Genomic DNA, 6,502 nt, shown 5'->3' with positions numbered 1-6,502 from the left:
GTTGATGGATGTGAATAGCTTTGTTATCAGAGAGCATTATAGAAATGAATATATTTAGCTTAAAATGTAATATCTTACTTAATTTCCCTTTTGATCCATTTTAAAGTTGTTTCCATATTTTAAGAAGGGAAAGGGAAATACATGTGAAGCCCCTCTGACCATAGACCAGGGATGGGGATAGCCTTGTTATCATGCAGAGGGCATTGGAAAGTGGATTGTGTCAGGTGCAGTTAGGTTAACATTTAACACCTTATCATTTGATCTCCCTTCTCACCCATTTTAAAGTTGTTCTAGGTTGTAATATTTTCTGCTTTCTTTTTGATTTAGCTTGTTCTGTTTTATTTTGTTACTGGTGTTAGCTATTTTGTTTTAAATGTTGGGGTTTTTAGTGTTTTTTTTGGTATAGGAAATCCAGATGGGTGGATCTATAGGGAGAGTCATGGGTTGATGGTTTCTTGGGCACATGGCAGGGGAGTCTGGGGGGAATGGGGAACTAACAACAACAGGTACAAGAAAGAAGAAAATGTTGTAAAGTTGTGGCAATGACTGTACAACTCTTCTTGAGATGCTTGAACTCTTGAGTTGTTTGATATGTGGATTTTGTCCCAATAAAACCTTTTCTAAAAAAGGGAAATCTTATGAAGATCATCATCTGTGGCATGTTGTCAACATGCAAGAGGATGATTCCCATAGTTTGCAAGACAGGCGTGGCGCTTTCGCTTCTTGTTTGTGACCAGGTTCTTGGGTTTGTTTCAGTGCCAGCTCTCCCCAGTGGCTCAGGTTAGGTCCTGGTTGGCTGAAATATGTCAGGTGGTCCCATCATATTAATAATTGGATTGGGCATGCACATGTGTCTTATTTGCCTAGTGTGACAATGACCGAAATAATACAAGCGGGTGGCTTTAACAAACAGAAATTCATTTTCTCACAGTCTCGGAAGCTGGAAAGTCTGAATTCAGAGCACGGGCTCTTGGGGGAAAGCTTTCTCTCTCTGTCAGTTCTGGAGGAAGGACCGTGTCTATGATTTCCGGTTCCTTGGAGAGCTCCATGTGTCTTGACATTTAATCCATCTCTCTTTGACTCCTTTACTTAATCTCTTTGTGTCACAAAAGAGATTGACTCAAGATAGAAAATGTCTTAACCCTGCCTTATTAACATAACAAAGACAACCCATTCCCAAGTGAGGACATAACCTCCGGTATAAGTGAAGATTTACAGCATATATTTTGGGATACATACCATTCAATTGTGTGTGTATGTGTGCATATATGTACGTGTGTGTACATGAGTATGTACATGTATGTGTGTATGTGCGTGCGTGTGTGTATTAGGTGTTGTCCAGTCAATTCCTATTTATAGCAACCCTATGTACATCAGAGGATAACACTGCCCAGTCCTGCGCCATCCTCACCACTGTTGGTGTATTTGATCTCACTTTGTCAGCCACTAGGTCGATCTATCTTGCTGAGGGGCTTCCTCTTTCCCACCGCCCTTCTACTTTGCCAGAAGTCAGGCTCTTTTCCAGGCACTGGATCTCCTGATCACAGGCCCAGCGTATATAAGACAAAGTTTCTCCTCTATGCTTTTCAGGAGCTTTCCAACTATCCTTCTTCCAACATAGATCTGGTCGTTCTTCGGGCAGTCCATGGCATATACAATATCCTTCACCAACACTGCAATCCAACTGCATCAGTCCTTCTGCAGTCCTCTTTATTCATTTTCCAACTTTCACATGCATGTGAGGCAATTAAACATACCATGGCCTGGATCACGCGCACCTTAGTCAATAAAATAACATCCTCACTCTTCAATATTTCAAAGAGGTCTGTTGCAGCAGATTTTCCCAATGCCATACATCGCTTGTTTGACTTCTTGACTGCCAATATGCAAAACACATTCACCATCACCTCATCCCCAAAGTCTTAAATGAACTTTGAACTCTCATCTTCTGAATCATTGAAATCAAATATGTGTGCCACTTGAGGCATATTCTATCGTGGGGCAAAAGTCTTCTTCATCGGTGAACCATGAGATCCAGACTACAAGTTATCTGTTTCCAAAGTATGGTGGTGGAAAAGGCACAAAATAGACTTTTCTATTACAAGTTGATAATCTAGCAGAACACAACACAGTAACTCTCATGGCTTGAAAACAATCCTCTGATTTCTGAGACCACCTGGACAATAGCCACCCTTTCAGGTCTGGGTGTTGGTCATGCCCTCTGCTTTTGGGTGGGGAACCTTCCACCCAGGGCTTCATTTCTGCCTTTCATATCCTCTCGGATGGGAACACAGCTCCCTGAACTTTGATGGCCCTATTCTCCTAGTTCCACTGAGTGTACACCCGATCCCCTCAGCATGAGCAGGGCCCATTCTTTTGCTCCTGAAGCAAGGCAGCCCACATCCTCAACTTTGGATGGTGGTCTCATCCACTTGGCACACCTTCATGGCAGCCACACGCTACAGAACGGAGTCTGTGCAGGTATAACTCTGACATGGAAAGCTGTGGCCCCACCCTTTGAAAACTGAGAATGTCCTTCCTATTTCCCATGTTTCTTTCAACAGTCATGCTGATCACCAAGTTGCTCTAGGGCAGTGGTTCTCAACCTGTGGATTGGGACCCCTTTGGGAGTTGAGCAACTCTTTCACAGGAGTCGCCTAATACATCTTGCATTTCATATATTTACATTAAAATTCATAACAGTAGCAAAATTACAGTAATGAAGTAGTAACGAAAATAATTTTATGGTTGGGGGGTCACCACAACATGAGGAATTGTATTAAAGGGTCGCGGCATTAGGAAGGTTGAGAACCACTGCTCTAGGGATAGTCCTTTGGTTTTCTCAGAGAATAGCAGGTATAATTCTATGGTCTAGTTTTTGCCTACAGAATTCCAAGAGGTACAGTGTATTTTTCCCTTTCCCTTTCTCGGTCCCCTTCCACCTAAGCTGAGTGTTTGCCTGTTGTGGTACGTGATTATATCCATGAGTAACACGTTTATACTCTTTAACATAGATTGTGTAGCTCTGTCCATGATGAACATTCTATGGCTAGAACTGTGTAATCAGCTTATACACAGAATTCTTCAAAAGGCCATTTTTGAGTGAAGACTGGATGACTTGGGGGGGGCGGGGGGGGGAGGACTCTGCAGCAATCTTGTTACTGCCAGCTTAAAGATGAGGTTGACTCTCTAAGGAAGCATCGTAGAAATACGGAAAAACTAGGTCCTCAATGATACTTTTTAGTTACTGAACTGATAATCTATGAGCTTCCTAATCTGTGGGTGTTAAATGTAATAAGTTCTTTATTGTTTGATCTAGTTGAATTAGAGTATCAGTTATAAGCAATTGGAAGCATCCTTATACAGCAGATCAAACTAGTTGGGTTACCTGGTGATACTTAAAAAACCCTTTTTGTTGTGATTTGAGTGAAAGTACATTAATTTTCCATACAACTGACATGGTTTTATTCATGATATTGATTGTAAGACCCACAAAGTAACAACAACTATTTACAGTCTTCATTCATTTTTTTTCTCTATCTCTTCCTGCCTACTGAGCTTAATAGCTGGGCAAATGGTACCTTTTGCTTTCGTATGAGTAAAGCTGAAGGAAATTAAACAAGTCCACAGAGCAAAATATGACCTAGAATATATCCCACTTGAATTCTGAGGACATCTCAAGAGATTTGGTGCATTGAACACTGATGACAGAAGACCTGGTGAGCTGTGGGATGGTATCGAGAACATCATGCATGAAGCAGAAGGTCAAGAGTAAAACAGAGCAGAAAGAAAAGATCAAAGTGGATGTCAGAAGAGACTCTGAAACCTGCTCTTCCGTGTAGAATAGCTAAGGCAAATAGAAGGAATGATGAAATCAAAGAGCTGAATAGAGCATTTCAAAGGGCAGCTCGAGAAGACAAAGTAAAATATTGTAATGGAATGTGCTAGCAAACCAAAAAAGGAAAAGCCCACTTGAGCATATCTTAAACTGAAAGAACTCAAGAAAAGAAGCAGCCCTTGAACTGCAATATTAAAAGACTATGGAAAATATTGAATGATGTAGGCAGCATCCACAGAAGATGGAAAGAATGCACAGTCACTATACCAAAACAAACTGGTCAACATTCAACCATTTCAAAAGGTAGAATATGAGCAAGAATCAATGGTACTGAAGGAAAAAGTTCAAGATGCACTGAAAGCATTAACCAAAAACAAGGCTCTAGGAACCCAGGGAATAGCAAATGGAATGACTCAACAAGCTCCTGAAGCACTGGCACTTACTCATCTTTGCCAGAAAATTTGGAAGACAGCTATTTCTTGACCCCATACATGATGTTAGAGTGCAAATATGCACCATGGTCTCTTGCCCTCTTTTTAAATTCTTTTTCTTTCTTTCAACTTTTTATTGTGAATTGGGTGAAGGTTTGCGTAGCTGCCCATTCAACGGCGGATCTTTCAGGAGTAGAGCATCAAGGCTCTCTGCAGAAGCATCTCTGAATGGGCTACAAACTCCAGCCTTCTGGGTGGCACTGAGCTCATGCATTGTTTGCACTATTCGGGGACCCCATTGACAGTGTGCATGCCCTTTAAGGCATAGCTCAAATGTATTTCCTTGGAGAAGCTTGCTGGCATATGCCCCATCCTGCGTTCTTCCTCTATGCGTAGCCAGCATCTAACCCCTGATGTTGAATGGACGGCATGCATCAAACTGCTGTACAGTCGAATAGACACCTTTGCATCTTCCCCACTAAAAAGGAGTCTCTACAGAGACTGAACTGCATTCTAGTCATTTTGGCATCCCTAAAGCTCTCCACTGCAAAGGCATTCAACTACAGGGATCATACCAAACTATGGATCGCCTGAGAAGAATGCCAGACACACCTGGAGGATCAAGAGGCAATGGTTCCAACAGAACAAGGGAATACTACTACATCAGGAAAGGTGTGTGTCAGGATTGTATCCTCTCACCATACTTATTCAATCTGTATACTGAACAAATAATCAGAGAAGCTGGACCATATGAGGAAGAATGTGGCATCAAAATTGGAGGAAGGCTGATTGACAGATGACACAACCTTGGTTGCTGAAAGTAAAGAGGACTTGAAGCACATGCTGATGGAAGTCAAGGATCACAGTCTTCAAGACAGAGTACAGCTCAGTGTAAAAAACTAGACTCCTCACAAGTGGGCTGTCAGATAACACGATGAACAGAGAGAAGCTTGAAGTTGCACAGGCTTCTGTCTGGCTTGGAGCTGCAATCGATGCTCATGGAATCAGTGGTTGAGATGAAACGACACTCTGCGCTGAGTAAATCTGTTACTTTTAGGACGAATGTGTGCCTGACACAAGTCGTGTGTGTGTGTGTGTGTGTGTGTGTGTGTGTGTAATTTTATTGGGGGTGCTTACAAATCTTATGACAATCCATCATTCAATTGTATTAAGCACACTTGTACATATGTTGCCATCAACATTTCCAAAACATTTTCTTTCTACTTGAGCCCTTGCTATCAGCTAATCTTTATTCCCCTCCCTCCACCAGCCTCCCCACCTGATGAATCCTTGATCAATTATTGTTATTGTTATCAATAATCCTTGATTATTGTTGTTATTTCATGTCTTACACTGTCCGTTATCTCCCTTCACCCACATTTCTGTTCATTTCGGTTATTCTTCCCCCTGTGGGGGTGGGCTATATATCCAATCTTGTGATGGGTCCCCTCTTTCTACCCCTCTCCCCCTGCCTCTACTACCCCCTTACCCTCCAGGTATCACTACACCCACTACTGTTCCTGAGGGTTTTATCAGTCCTGAATTTCAATTGTCAAGCGCTCTTATCTGTACCAATGTGTGTACTCCAGTCTAGCTGGATTTGTAAGGTAGAACTGGGTCATGGTAATGGTTGGGGGGGGGGGAGCATTCAGGAACCAGAGGAATGATGTGTGTTTCTTCAGTGCTATATTGCACGTTGGTTGAATTGCCCCTTCCTTGTACCTCTTCTTTGTCCAATTGTCTATAGATGGGCTTTGGGTCTCCACTCCAACCACCCTCATTCACATCAATATAATTGTTTATTTTGGATCTTTTGATACCTGATACCCAATCCCATCGACACCTCATGATCACACAGGCTGGTGTGCTTAAGTCATGTATTTTCAATTTACTCACCTGTATGTACAGTTGGGCATCGAATAAAGAAAACTGAAGAAGAATTGATGCATTTTGAATGAGGATGCTGGTGAAGAATACTGAAATTACAATGGGCTGCCAAAAGAACAAACAAATCTGTCTTGGACAGCGGACAGCCAAAGTGCTCCTTCAAAGCAAGTATGGTGAGACGTCATCTTATGTATTTTGGACCTGTTGTCCAGAGAGACCAGCTCCTGGAAAAGAGCATCATGTTCGGTCAAGTGAAAACCAAAAAACCAAACTCACTGCTATCGAGTCAGTGCTGACTCACAGCGACCCCTTGGGGGTTTCTGAGACCATAACTGTTTACGGGAGT

This window comes from Echinops telfairi, unplaced genomic scaffold, assembly GCF_000313985.2.
Source record: "Echinops telfairi isolate 266 unplaced genomic scaffold, ASM31398v2 ScPeMD7_18;HRSCAF=68, whole genome shotgun sequence".
Taxonomy (NCBI): Eukaryota; Metazoa; Chordata; class Mammalia; order Afrosoricida; family Tenrecidae; genus Echinops; species Echinops telfairi.
The sequence above is the reverse complement of the archived record's forward strand: the minus strand, read 5'-3'. Positions refer to the sequence as shown.